We start from the raw sequence: 15,559 nt of genomic DNA, 5'->3' as shown, positions 1-15,559 counted from the left end.
TCATTTGCCCATCACTGGTCTAAGTATAGGATCAAGACCAGAATCTGATTCAATGGGACTGAGATGAGACCTTGATATTGTCACACTTCACTACTCGTGCATATTAAAGATACTAATGTATCAATCTATCCCACAGGATTGTGAATTTCCTGTAGGCAGGGACTCTTCACTCTTTCATGGTAAGCAATTAATAGGGTGACTGACAAAGAGGTTTTCATGTTAGATATTTACAACACACCATTTTGAAACTACATTACATTATGTTGGGGACTACAGTAAGTGATGCAGTGAAGGAAAAAAAATATCATTTCTGGAACACTAGGTTTTCTAAATTTGGTATCAGATGAGCTTGAGAGAACTTTCTAAAAACTTATATTACTTCTTTTATTCTGGTGTTATTATGGAGAATGTGTGAAGTCATGTCACAACCCCGTCTAAAATATATGATTATCTTACCTGAAACCTAAGGAATGATACAACGTAGTTCATAGGAGTTTTGTACAGGGAATCTTGAGATGATAAAATATCTTGTAATTAATTCTTAGTTATGAATGACTACACTGAAATGGAAGTTTACTCTCAACAAAGCAATACACTTCAAACACACAGGAACTTTTTTGCTTCTGCAACCTATCGTAAAATATATAGTATTATCGGGATCTATGTAGCGACATACAATGGAACATGTGTTTATGTGTGCACAGGTACATAATACGTTTTAGACTGACATGAAATAGTATGTACTGCTCCATTCTCAAAACGTAATTTACAACTGTTAGAAATATGGTGCTGTAGTTTTTCCTTACGTGAGGCTATAGAATTAGTGATTAAGATCAAAGTCCCTAGAGCCAAAATGCCCTATGCAATTTATTATCATTTCTGTTTATCAGTGTTTTCATCTCTAAAATAGGGGTAATACAGGAAGTCATCATACACTACACAATATTCCCTAATGGAATCAGAAAATGTTAGCCAAGTTTAGAACGCATACAAAACAGATGGGCTGCAGACTTAAATCAAGGAAGTCAGCAGTTACTTGTAGAAGTCAATATTAGACCCTATATGGAAGGGATCAGATGATAGGCAAAAGGGTGGGCTGTTGACAGGAAGGACCAAGTAAGTCAGGACTAGAATCTATAAGAAAAAGCATGAAAGATGTAATGGAAGAGGGCCGTATTTAGAGCTGTCTCTGGCTTGACGGTTTTAGATTAATTACATGTATTAGCCTTCAAGCTCCAATTACGATGGTTCTCATGAAATCACTTTACTGAATCAGATCCTATACATAGCTCCAGTTCCTCTGCATTGATTCTGCCTCATTTTTCCATTGCTTTAGTTTTAAAGAAATCTTGCTCTTTTCCTTTCACAAATTCTGTAAGAGCGACCTCTGTAGTCACTCCCATCCTAAAAAATCAAAAAGGTTTTCTGCCATTAGAAAATTCATCCTTATTTCAACACCAGAGGCATAGAGCACACCTCAGGCCAAAGCTCTGAAATGAGACCATTAATATAAATGGCATATTTGTAAATAAGGGGGAAACAGAGCCCTCCATGTGGCCTCAGACAAGGAAGTTCTCATAAGCCTGTGCTGGATATCAATGGATTCCTTTAGGACTCTTATTTTCCTGCTACGTTTGTGCTTTATTCTTTGCTGTAATAAATCTTAGCAGTATCACCTTTAGCCCAAAAAAATCACAACCAAAATGGAAACTGTTCAATTCTTTCTAAAATAATTGGGACCAAAAGTGAATATCTTCTTTTACTAACCTCCTTGCTACAATTTGAGGTAAATTCACTTTAAGTTAAGAAAGAGAAACAGAGAGACAGACAGACAGAATGAATTATCTCAAAAGAATTTATCGGTACTTTTTCCCCCGTAAATTTAACTAGGGTTATATGCACCTGCCAATGTAAACACAATATGTATGATGCACAATTATCTTGCACTAAAGCATAAAGAAAAAAGTTGTAATGCCACGCATGTACAAATCCTAAATATATCCTCATATCTTTGGTATGAGATTTTAGGTACACTCCTGGATAAAATTAATCAAATTCAAACCTGGTGTTTTTTTATGCTCTCACTCATAGAGAAAAGAACAAAACAAGACCTAACAAGAAAATTCAGGAATATAACTGTGTTCAAGAACATACCTATGGGCTGCCTCAAACCTCTCTCTAACAAATGCACAGGATTTTAACTCTTTTAAGACATATTATGAAATGTTTAAATAATTGGTGCATTATCTACTTTATGTTAGAAACATTTAGACAATTGAGGCAATCAGTTTGTCGGTGATTATTTATATATAATTGGAATATATGTATATCACTGTATATAACAAATGTATAAGTCAAAGAATGAAATACAACAAAGTGTAAAACAAGGAGCTTTCTCACAGGAATTTAAACATTTTGAAAGTGTGGTCTACTGACTCACCACAAACACTAGCAGGACAATCTGTTGATCTAATCAAAGCTGAGTTAATTATACCTATTGTCATAAGAAAGAATATAATTTTGTCATTTTCTCAAAAGAAGGAAATTAGAAAAGTGAATTATTGGATTTGGGGGTCTGGAGTGGTTTGAGGTGGATCTTTCAAAGAGGAGAAGTAGCTGGGATTGGGCAAAATTTATGATACACTAGTTTATGATCAGTAAGAACAGTGAGGCCAGAGTCCTGAAACCAGACTTAGTGGGCAAGTGGTTGTCAGGTAAGCAAGCACTTTTCCCAGAGAAGGTTAGTCTGAGAATCTCTTGAAGGAAAAAGTAATTATCAACTGGTTTATCATCTTCTCTTTCTGAACAATAATGTTTTGGAGCAGACACTTAAGTCATATTATCATAGGATATTTAAGTTCTCAGTAGAGGGATACAATTCAAATAGTAAAAATTACCTCTTCCAGTAGAAAGTACTGGGAAACTTCAACTCAAATGCAATCATCAACAGATACTGACCACCCAGTTAATGGCACATGTCCTGTTAGGTGCAGTCTCCTAGGTGTGAACGTTAGATAGTCCCTCACTTCACAGACCATATAGTCTGGTGTATGATGCAGGCAAAAGGAAGGGCAATTCAGTGTGGTGTGATGAGTGTTTGATAGCATTAAGTACAGAGATACAATGGCAGCACGTGGGAGGAAGACATAATCCAAATTTAGAGGGTTCTCAGAAGGCTTCTTGGGGAAAGTAATGGCTTGAATGAAATTTTGTAACAGAAGCTAAGAGACTTGATGCAAGAAATTAAAATATAAAAAATATGAGGACAAAATTTTGGAAAAGAGCATCTTTTTAAACAAGACTTAACCATAGCTAGAACACCGATTGCTCTGAAATCTAAGAAAAGCTAAAGCTTCCTATCCAGAAAATGTACATAATGAAGTGTGTTCATGTGAAAATAAAAACAGAACCATTTCTGTTACTTTCACATGTTATTATTTATTCGTTTCTACTAAGGGCCAATATATGAGCTACAGAAATAAATCTAAACAGTGCACAAGAAAAGTAAATTTAATTCTGCTTAGATTTCCTTTAGAAATGAAAGCTACTGTGATTTAGCCTTAACTTGATATCAACATTTCTGAGAGGTCATTTATGTGGCTATGTGTATATTATGTTTTAAACCAATCAATTTATCATTCATATTTTGGTAACAGTAAGAATATATAACATTCAAGAGACTCCCCTGTAATCCAGTAGACCAGATTTAAATTTTAAAAAATATCAGAATTCTCTAAGACAGTTTGAATTAAATTGAAGTTTCATCTCTTTGTTTAAAATTCATTCAGACTATATTTAGGATGGGCTGACATTTTTTATGCTATTTGTGTCATCATGGAAACTATTAAGAATATGCTTACTTATGGTTAAATTTTTCTAAGAACTCTCAGAAGAGTTTCTTGAATTTTTTTCTACTGATTATGGATTTATTTTTGTGGAAAACAGACAATGCTTTATTATTCTCAACCCAAGTTCAGGGATACTTCTTCTAGCACTGGAAAATTCATATGTTCATTCATATTTGTTCTTTACTTATAGTTTTTTAGCAAGTAGCAAACTCTTATTTTTAGACAATATTCTATATTAGTGAGTCCAGGGCCCTTAAAATAAACAAAAAATTCGCCATGTTCAAATGTCCAAAATACGTATACATCTCTCCAGTCAGCCAAGAAATAAACTTTTTGTCTAATTATACTAAATTTGAATTTTAAATTTCCCTTGCTCAAAGAAACTTAACTTAAAACATTAATCATTAATAATTTTACTCCAACTTCAATCAAACAGTGAAAGATTTATTATCTCTAAAATCACATTTCTGTTGTATAGAATATGAAGCCTAATCTATTATTTAAAAAAATTTAAGTGTAATTTTTCTGTTATAGATAACAATTTTCATAACAGAAGATAAGACTACTTTGGGGATCATTGATGATTTCTTAGATGTGGGATGAATGAATTATGTTTGGAGCTTCTTTCTTCAGCAAAGAAGCAAAGCTAGCATCAAGAGTGTTCCATCTGTGCAGAGAATACCAAGATTTTCTTTTTTATTTTTAACCCAATTTTTTTTTTCCTGGCAGAGAAATGTGTCACCATATCAAGAGACATCTATGGCCTTTCAAGTGTTTAAAAGGAACTCAAACATTGAAATGTTTCTTTGATGGTGTCAGCATGCTCACAGTGGATGACAAGCAACTCACTTCACTGAGAAATATCTAAACTTCCACCCAAACGCATGCTGACTAGAAATGGCAGAGATGATAATTACATATTTGTTCAGAATATTAGTAGAAACATTAAAGTTTCTGGAGTGGGACCCGTCATTGATGATGGAAACGGTTCTGTTTTTTATTATATTCTCTCTCTTTATATTACAACAACCAAGGCATATAATTTAATCACATTCTCTCACACTGTGACTATTTATTTTGTTTTCAATAATATTGGGTAATTGTTAGTCCACTTTATGAAGAAGACTTTAACTGGAATTACGATAAAACTTTTCATAGTAAATTTATGTATTACATAATATAGAGTAAAACATAAATAGAACATGAAGTCAAAGATGCAGGGAAAAACCCTTCAGACCATGGTTTCAAAAAAAAACTAAAAGAAGTCTTGCCCAAAAGTACTGGACTGCCTATGAAAAGACTCCACTAGGTTTATCTGCAGGGCAGGCATTTAAGATCTATTTTAGAATCGACTCCAACTTGGCTCATCTGAAGAGGGTAAAGTGAAAGTGCCCTGGATTGAAGAGCACGTGTATAAAAAAGAGCAGTCGGGCTTCCCTGGTGGCGCAGTGGTTGAGAGTCCCCCTGCTGATTCAGGGGACGCGGGTTCGTGTCCCGGTCGGGGAAGATCCCACATGCTGCGGAGCGGCTGGACCCGTGAGCCATAGCCGCTGAGCCTGTGCTCCGCAATGGGAGAGGCCACAACAGTGAGAGGTCCGCATACTGCACAAAAAAAAAAAAAAAAAGAGCAGTCACAGAATAGAGAAAATAGCCAAGAAGCCTCAGGGAGATAAAAGAAGCTTCATTTGTTGGGGGAAACAGGGTGATAGAAAGTTTAACATTTTGAGGTAAGAGAGAGTTGAGCATGTTTATTACAGGGAAGAAGCCAATTAAGAGGGAGATTGCTAGAGAAATCAACTGTAAGAGATTTAAGACCTCTGATGAGGTTACATATTTGTTGAACGGAGATGGTTTGAAATAGCTAATACATAATGAGAGAAAAACCTGACCACATAAATATACACAGATTTCCATAAAGTTTTGAAGATTCCATTGAGAGAAAAAAAAAAAAACCCTATATTTATCATGACACCAAATTTTGAGGCCATGTGTTTCTCTAATGACTTTTCTTCAGTTGTATCCCACAGTGTGCATGTTGGTAAAGAATATATAGATATTTACCAATAGGTATATTTGGAATCTAAGAATATCCAAGGCATTGTATGGAGTAGAAAAAACAAAAAGGTTCTTGCCTTCAACAGAATTATAATTCAGTTGAGCATAATTAGCTAAAATTAGTTTTAAAAATAAGCAGTTCAAAACAACAATGAATAATTGATATCCACGCTCCATATCTGGATAAAAGTGATTCTGTGATCTAGTTTAGTTTTTGGATAACCTCCTCTCTGCCCACTGACTTCATAGATAATTGCCCATCTTCAGTAATGCATTACACAATCGTACCTTCAAGTAAGAAAGCAATCATATCTATTTAACACATTTCAGAAAAAAATGCATTCTCCACGTGTCTGCAACATTATTCACTGGAAAAACTCTTTTGCCAAGGTGTTTCTCTATCCTGCTTTAATTAATTGTTTGTCAGTGCCTCCTTTCTGGCTGAGATCTGGGTATAACCAGGAAGAGTCTTGATAGCAAATGCTCTGAAGTGTAGTTCTAGGTGACTGCCATAAAACGGTGGTGTTATTAAGTGCAGGGCATTTAACCCTTCAAACAAAATTCAACCTGACTTAACCAGGCTGATTTTTGAAAATAACTCATAAAATAATTAAGATAAGCATCTACAGGAAATTTATAACAAGTTAGCTATCACATTAAAGTACTAAAGGAGCAATTAAAATCCAGATTCTCTTACGCCTCTGCTTCTTTTCTGCTGTTCCTCTTGGTGAGAATTATGAGTTCACTTAATCTGGCACCATAGCCTGAACTTTGTCATCACCAGTTACTGTATTAGTGTTTGTCTATATCCCTAGCTGTTGTTGCCAATTTGAGATCTGACTAAAGCCAGTGAAGTTTCAATGTCTTTCTGCTAACCCCATGCCCTGCTTATACTGTTTTTTTCTGAATAATGATCAGACTCTATCTCCTTGACAGGAAGAACCTGTCTTTTCTAGAGCTCCAGTTAGATAACAGACAATGGAATTGGTTCAACACTGTTTGCTTTTGTGAAAGAAGTCAGATAATATTCCTGACAATTGAATTAAATGCTTTTCACAAAAGGAGCATTTTTTTAAGTCATGTACCTTGATAATTTTTATAAAAACCTGTGTAATCTTATAATGCTTTAATAAGTTAATTATTTTAATAAAATATATTTTTATTAAGTTAAATACTGATTTCTTATGTACATACGATGCATACATATACAAGGTAAGTGAATACAAATATATTTTAAAAGTTGTCATCTTATTATGTAAAAACAATAATGAGTATTTACTGTGTGTTTGACAATATGGCAAGTTTATTTAATTATTTAAATTTATTTGATCCTTTAATTTTCACAGTAAATGGACGGGGTTGGTTTTATAAGTCCCATTTTACACATGATAAAATTGATGGTGAACATGATTTTGAAGATCTTACAGCTAAGAAAGGCCTTTGCTGTATTTCAAATGGAGGTTAGTTTGTATGGAATATGTAGAATATTACGCTTCTGTACATTTTGCTATGCTAAGAAAATATAGCCTTAGTGGAATGGCAAAGCTAAATATCATTTCAAACATCATTGATTCCACCGTACTGTCACACAACTGAAGATCTCCCTATTATAATTTCTCACTCCACATACACTTTGTGTTCAAAGTGAAAGAAATTGCTCACTGGACCACTCATTCCAAAATCTTCATACTTTGAAAACTAATTTTAAATATAATTTAAGTTTCTATATTTCAATAGATTGACGTAGCTGGAGAACATGCCTTGATATGTTGGAAAGTTTTCTGTTTGATTTTAGGTTTCAAGCCTCAAAAGGATAGACTATGATTTATAGGTATCATTTCTTATATTGAAAAATACAATAATGTTGGTGCAATAATCCCTATGAATCCTATAGATTAGTGTATTTAAGGGGGTATGGTTTTATTAAAATTTGCTTTGGTTTTCACTGTTTGTATGCAGGTCTTATTTATTAGCCAAGAATATACTGCACAACCATGCTGAACAAATAATGCTATTACACATATTTTTATTGAGGTGTAATTGGCATATTTTTCAGATGTATGTTTCGATATCTATATATATTATAACTTTTATACCTGAAAATATGTAACTTTTGAGGCCCTTCACACATTTCATCCATCCACCACCCACCAAAAAATATTTTATTGATATATTACTTTAATTGTAATTGGTCCTTGTAATTGTCATTAAGAATATAAATTTAGACAAATCAGTTTATATGCCTATTCAGCTTTAATTCTTGTTATCCTAAGCCAATCTCAGTTGTGGACTTAGAGTAATTTCCAAGATTAATATGTTGATAATTAATGTAATACAATAAGTAGAAATAAGTTTATACAGAGAAAATTTATCAGTAACATTATCATGATTCTTTCAGCTGGAAATAGCACATGCTCTAATATCTAGCCAATAGATAGATAGATGATAGATACAGATAGATAGATAGATGATAGATAGATAGATAGATGATAGAGATATAGTTGATTGGATATAGATATCTGTTTCAGGATCCAGGTCTACCTATTAATCAGATGACCTGGTTCCCCTGCTGTTCTTCTCTTTCCTTTAAAGCAGTGTTCCCCAACCTTTTTGGCACCAGGGACTGGTTTCGTGAAAGACAATTTTTCCACTGACGGGAGGGGGGTGATGATTCAGGTGGTAATGCGAGCAATGGTTCAGGCAGTAATTGAGTGATGCAGAGCGATGGCAGATGAAGCTTCACTCAGTCACCTGCCACTCACCTCCGGCTCTGTGGCCAGTTTGTAACAGCAGTCCGCGGACCCAGGGTTGAGGAACCCTTCCTTTAAAAAGCACTACTTTTGAGACCTCAGGCATCACCTCCATGTTATTTCAGAGGCCTATACCTGGATTTCACTTCTAACACAGGTGTCTGAGTTCAACACACATTTAAACTTCTTTTCTACTGGAGGTTTATATTTGCCTTTTTAATTTCAAACTGAAAGTGCTAAAAGACTTTTTACTCTCAAGATCCTGTCCCGTGTTTTCTGCTTCTTTTATTTTTCTGCCAATTACTTCAGTGAGAAAGTTATTAACTATTTCTTACTCAACCTTTTCTTTCATCGTTGTATTAGTTTCCCATTGATGGTGTAATAAATTAAATCAACTTAGAGGCTAAACACAGCACAAATTTATTTCTTACAGTTTGGAGGTCAGAAGTCCAAAATGGGTTCCAGTGGGCTAAAATTAAGGTGTGAACAGGGCTCGCTGAGTTCTATTCCAGAGGCTCTGGAGAAGAAGCTGTTTACTTGCCTTTTCCTGATTCTGGAAACTGGGTCGAGTTCTTGTCTTGCTGGCATCTTTCTGATTCTTTCTTATGCCTCCCTCTTCTATTTTAAGGACACTTGTCATTACATTGGACCCACTCAGATAATCCAAGACAATCACCCTATTTTAAAATGAACTAATTAACAATCTTAATTCTATCTGCAATCTTAATTCTTCTTTTGCCTTGTAATATAACACATTGACAGGTTCTTCCAAGGATTAGAATGTAGACATCTTTTTTTCTTTCTTTTCTTTTTTTTTTTGAGGTGAGGAGTATTTTATTTGTCTACCACAATCCCAACCAGTAGGTTACAGAGCTTTGGAGAGTTTTATATGTTTCACATGATTTTGAGATCCATCCTCATGTATCCTACACACTACGTTTTACACAGTTTATATTCAGCTTTCAAATCACCCAATTTCATTTTTGCAATTAGCAATTAAGAGGCATGTTTCCAGTAGTCTTCTACCACTAATTAGCTCTGTGTCTTATAAAAGTAACTTGTTTCATAGGTAAATCAGTGTTATTGGATTAGGTGATTTATAGGACACTTTCCATTTTTAAAAATGATAGTATTTTAAATAATAGTAAAATATACTGTGATAAAAACAATATAATTATAATTGATTTTGACTATCAATTCTTTTTTTTAATTTTTTTTAAATTTTTTTGCTGTGTTGGGTCTTCGTTTCTGTGCGAGGGCTTTCTCTAGTTGTGGCGAGCGGGGGCCACTCTTCATCGCGGTGCGGCGGGCCTCTCACTGTCGCGGCCTCTCTTGTTGCGGAGCACAGGCTCCAGATGCACAGGCTCAGCAGTTGTGGCTCACGGGCCTAGTTGCTCCGCGGCATGTGGGATCCTCCCAGACCAGGGCTCAAACCCGTGTCCCCTGCATTAGCAGGCAGATTCTCAACCACTGCGCCACCAGGGAAGCCCCTATCAATTCTTAAACAATGCCATATTAAAAATATGGTTTGAAAGCATTATGCATATAATTAAAACTTGATTTGAATAAAATGTCTTCTTTCCAGTCGTATAAGAAATTGAAGTTCTTTCCATGAGTGTTTCTCTTAAGATAAAGTGATGAGGTAAAATGATGCTATTTTTACTGTGTTAAAAATAGTTCTTGAATTTCCGCTCATAGGAGAGAAAGTTTATTTAGATTTACTTTCCAAATTTTCTATATGACATTCTTTATTAAACTACCACTATTATATTTGGCAATATTAGCTAATACAAGAGACTGGATTACTACATATAACATTTCTCTGTAGGTTATGTTTTAAATGATAATCTGGTTACTACAATGAATAATATTCCATTATGTCAAAATGTTGTGACTGCCTGGGAAGGAATAATATGATAGAAATTTAAAACTCCATTTAGCAAATTTTTTACAGACTTCGTTTTTTTCATAACCACAAACAGAATCCCCTCTGAAACAATCTCTAAACTAGATTCTGCATTAAAACTTTTTATGGATCTATGAATATAAGAAAATGTGCACCCACAATAAATATAATTTGTCCTCTGAATATCTTTGACATTGAGTAATTCTGATTCAAAGAAGATAATATTAGTTGTTATTTTAAAAGAAAATTGACTCCTCAATCATAATTTTTATTTAGCTGTTACTATAGTTGATATTTAGGGTGTTTTCTCAAAGTAGAAGAGTTTAGGATTATCTTTGTTTTCACTGTGTCTTAATATAGGCATCATAAAATTTATGGAAAGATGCCATTTTCTTGTTATCACACGTTGTAGGAAAATTGCAATTTGTGTTTGAGAGTTATCTCTCCATATTGGAAACTAAGTTTTACATTCTTTATATTTTCAGGTAATGAATGATAATTGGATGAACTTTAGTGATGAAAAGCCAAGCTTTTTTTGGTTTTTGTTTTGCTTTATTATGCAGCAAGAACAATCTTGCTCAAAAAGAATAAAAATTAATATTTTTCAAGGTAGATTAAATATACCCTTTGGTTACCAGTATTTTTTTTTTTATTCCTACCAGCAGAAGTGCTGATTTTCCTCTTTTCCTCTCAACTGTTTTCTAATATTATTGATATTTCACAGATTTTTGTTAACTGCTTCTAAGTTAATAGTATGTCTGCAGCATAAATTCTGAGTCAACTAGACTTGATCAATTGAATTTTTTGAATGGAGATGCAAATTTATGCCCTTGGTATAATTAGGACTTGAGATAATTAGTTCTAGTTACTATTGTATAATTGTGATATTTGGTGAATCAAGTGGTGAAACAAACATGTAGCCTTCTGGTACACCGTAGAATTCTTCACTCTTACTTCCCTACAGGATGGCCATGTTCACTGTTCATAAAGGTTCACAAGAGTTTTGGAAAAATGTATTTTCTATTCTTTATCTTCAGATTATGCCTTGTAAGGCACAATTCATTGGTTATTACTCTTTGCTAAGCAATTAAAAAAATTAATCATTTGCTGCTAATTCTCATCTATCAAGATGGAGGATATAAAACAATATCCCACAAATAAAATCCCACAATAATATCCCACAAAGCTTTTAAGACAGTACTTATTAATTTTCACATATTAATTTTTGTTAAATTGATTTGTGATTTTCAGTTTTATTTGCAAGATGTATAATGTTGGAACTTGTATATAGAAACAAAATAAAAATGATATACATATGTTTAAGCAGTCACAATTGTGATATTATCTACAACAGTAGCATGCGTATATAAAATAATTATGTTGTCATATTTAATGTTATTTTACTCATTTCTAAATAGTTATAATGCATGTTTGCCATGTGTAAGTATTTTTTTAATGAAAACTTCCCAATTTGCCACATAAATATTACACGCTGGCCAAATGTCTCAGAACAAGGGGAAAAAAGGAATTATGGGATATGTGATTGGAATCAAAACTGTAATGATCCATTTATCTGTCATTATTAGACATCCGTATGACTCTTCCACATATTGCTGGTTATGGATTAACAAAAGCAGAATTGTGATTTTTTTAAAAACTGAAAAATAGATATCTTAGGACTCAGACATGGAGTGGAATGTATCTTAATGGTGTCCCAAAGACTGTTCATTCCACTGAATTAAAAATAATACACAGTTTATGAAGACTCAAACACTAAGGGATGACATTTTTTAAGTCATAAAAATGAAAGCACTGACATAAGTAGGAAATCAAGCAGTAGCAGTATATAACAAAGGACAGAGAACACACAAACAGAAAGGAAACCTAGTAAAAAGTGAACAGCAAAATTACAGTTCTCAGAAAATAGAGATGCTGCGTAAAATGCATGTGAACTGTAATTGTGATCTGACCAAAGTAGAAATATTCCCAAAATATAAAAATAAGAGACATTTACGTCACAGCTGTGACATCAAATCAGTACTCCATAAAAAGCAAAAGGATATTTAAAACTTTTTTTTGCAATTTCTTGTTGATAAATATAATTTAGTACACTTTTAAAAAGTGTTTTAAAGCCAGCAGAGCAATTACACATTGAAAAAAATGAGTCCCATTAAAAATGATTTGTAATGAAATAATACCACACCCACTGTGGAAAAAATGTGCCGCTATTTGAGAGGCGTCAGGCAGGAGGGTTGCTATTTTAGACTCCCCAAAAGGCAAAAGTGAGGTCACAGCACAGAAAGAATTAAAGGACAAACTATGATACCTGCATTTTCACAGCTATGGTAGACGGCTTGCAGCTATGGCAGTGGAACTAATCAAACATGTACATCTGATTATTTTTGATGTGTTAGAGGGCATTTGACCTCCTGAAGAGAAAAGTCATGAATTTCATAATGAGACAAAAAATGGAACAAATATACCCACAGCCCTGAGAATATTTGCTCTGAAAATGCTTTCCTTATAGAAAAGTATCGTTTCTATTACCTTTCGGTATTTGTTTAAAATCACAGATTTGATAGACTCCACTCCATAAAGAATCTCTCAAGTAAGCTAAAGAAATAGAAGGAAATTCTATCATCAAAAATGGGGCACTGATTGAAATACTAATATATATTACTTGCATACTATAATTTATAAAAATAAGATTGTCTATGTATCATCACCTCCTTTCTATGATGATAATAGCTCTTGGTGAATTATATCTTTAGGAATTCCTAATCAAATAGCCATTTTCTCTATCTTTTCCTTTTTCAAATTTTGGTTACTGAGAGAAAAAAAATCAAATTAGTTATTATGGGAATTGTTACTCTATATAAAAACAAGCATATAATTGATAAAATCCCAGTATACTTTTCATACATAAATATATTCCTGTACTAAATACAGTACAAGAATATATTTATTTAGTACAGAAATACACTTAGTATATATTCTGGAATAAACAGTGACCTCAGCTGAAGATGATTTTCCATTTTCCCTATCAGATAATTTTTTTGAAGTTTTGGGACATATTGATTATTTAAACCATTAGGAAAATAGATTAACAGGACAAACATCTATGACAATGATTTTTTTGGACTTAGATAGATCTATCGATATAAATCCTGTATATAAAACCATTTATGTATACATTTAGTGATATTTTTACAAATTCTCACATTCCATACAAATGTTTTACACAAACTTTGCATGAATCTTTGATATTGACTTCTATTTCTAGAGCTAACTTTTACATCATGAAATTCCTTTCCAAAGAATATAATCTTACTGTCATCTTAGGTTTTTAAGAAACTCTATATGGCATCTCTGAGAATTTTATTCATATTATTTGTAGGTCATTAAGACACTATTATTTTAAAATTTTACCTTGAGGTACATATTCATGATTGCTAAAACTTAATCACTTGCAATTGTGAGGTCTTACCCTCAGATATAAAGTTAACTTTGACTAAATGCCTTTACTTTTTTTTTTTTTTTTTGGTGTTTTTTAATGATTCTGCTGGGTTGTATCCAAAGTCATCCAAAACTTTATAAAATATTCAGACAATTCAACTTGTTGTAAATAAGATACTGAGAGAGCCTCATGTAAAATGAGAGACAATAAAATTAGAGTATACGACCTCTTTGGTTCAGTGAGAAGAGCTGTAGGGGAGGAGCAACCCATCTCTGCTAAGGATATATGGCTCAGGGAAGAGAGTATAATCTCTGAGATGTGAGAAAGACTTTTAGTTGTTCAGATTCATTTCCAGCAGACAAAAATAAAATACATTATACTTTATATTTTACATTTTTTTAAATTTTCAAACTTTTACAATAAAAATTTTATTTAACATATCCATGTAGTAGAATCAGTAGAATGCTTTTTCTAAAACTCTATAATTAGAATATGGATCCTCTGGGGTGAAGAAACAAAAATCAGCTGACAAAAGTTTTTCCATGATGAGTGTCTGAATTAGTACTGTAGGGTGAAAACTATAAAACATTGCAGAGACAAACTTTAAAAGGCTCAATGGGGGCTTCCCTGGTGGCGCAGTGGTTGAGGGTCCGCCTGCCGGTGCAGGGAACGCGGGTTCGTGCGCCGGTCCAGGAGGATCCCACATGCCGCGGAGTGGCTGAGCCCATGAGCCATGGCCGCTGAGCCTGCGCGTCCGGAGCCTGTGCTCCGCAAGGGGAGGGGCCACAAGGGTGAGAGGCCCGCGTAACACACACACACACACACACACACACACACACACACACACGCACGCACGCACACACACACACACACACACACACACACGCTCAATGGATGGAGAGACATCCCGTACTCACAGATCAGAAGACTCAATAATATGACGACTTCCAAGTCTTCTCGTATTAAACTATAGATTCAACACAACTCCATTTATAGTCTTAGCTGGTTGATTTACAGACATTAACAAGGTAGGTTGAAAGTCTATATGGAGATGCAAAATAACTAGAATAGCCAAAACAAAACTGAAAACGAACAATGTTAGAGGATTCACCGGATTTCACACTTACTCTAGTGCTACAGTAATCAAGACTGTGTGGTATTGGCAACAAATGAATAAATAGATAAGTGAAACAGAATTAAAAACTCCAGAAATGAACTCATGCATACATGTTCAATTTATTTTCAACTAATGTGTCAAGGTATTTTAATAGAGAAATAAAAGTGATTTCAAAGATGGTACTGCAACAATTGGATATCTATATATAAAGAAACAAACTTTAACCACTTCTATATATCATTTATAAATATTATTTGAAAATAGTAATGTCTTTTGGAAAACTTGAAAATTACTTTCAGCCGCACACTTGCTGGGGTACTTCAATATGAAAGAAAATGACTTCAGATCATCTATTTATAATTTTTTTTAAAAAATCAGAGGGATGTGTAGAATCTAAGGCATTTACTAAAAGGCTACTTTTGGAAA

This window comes from Pseudorca crassidens, chromosome 3, assembly GCF_039906515.1.
Source record: "Pseudorca crassidens isolate mPseCra1 chromosome 3, mPseCra1.hap1, whole genome shotgun sequence".
Classification (NCBI taxonomy): Eukaryota; Metazoa; Chordata; class Mammalia; order Artiodactyla; family Delphinidae; genus Pseudorca; species Pseudorca crassidens.
Note: the sequence above shows the minus strand (reverse complement) of the source record.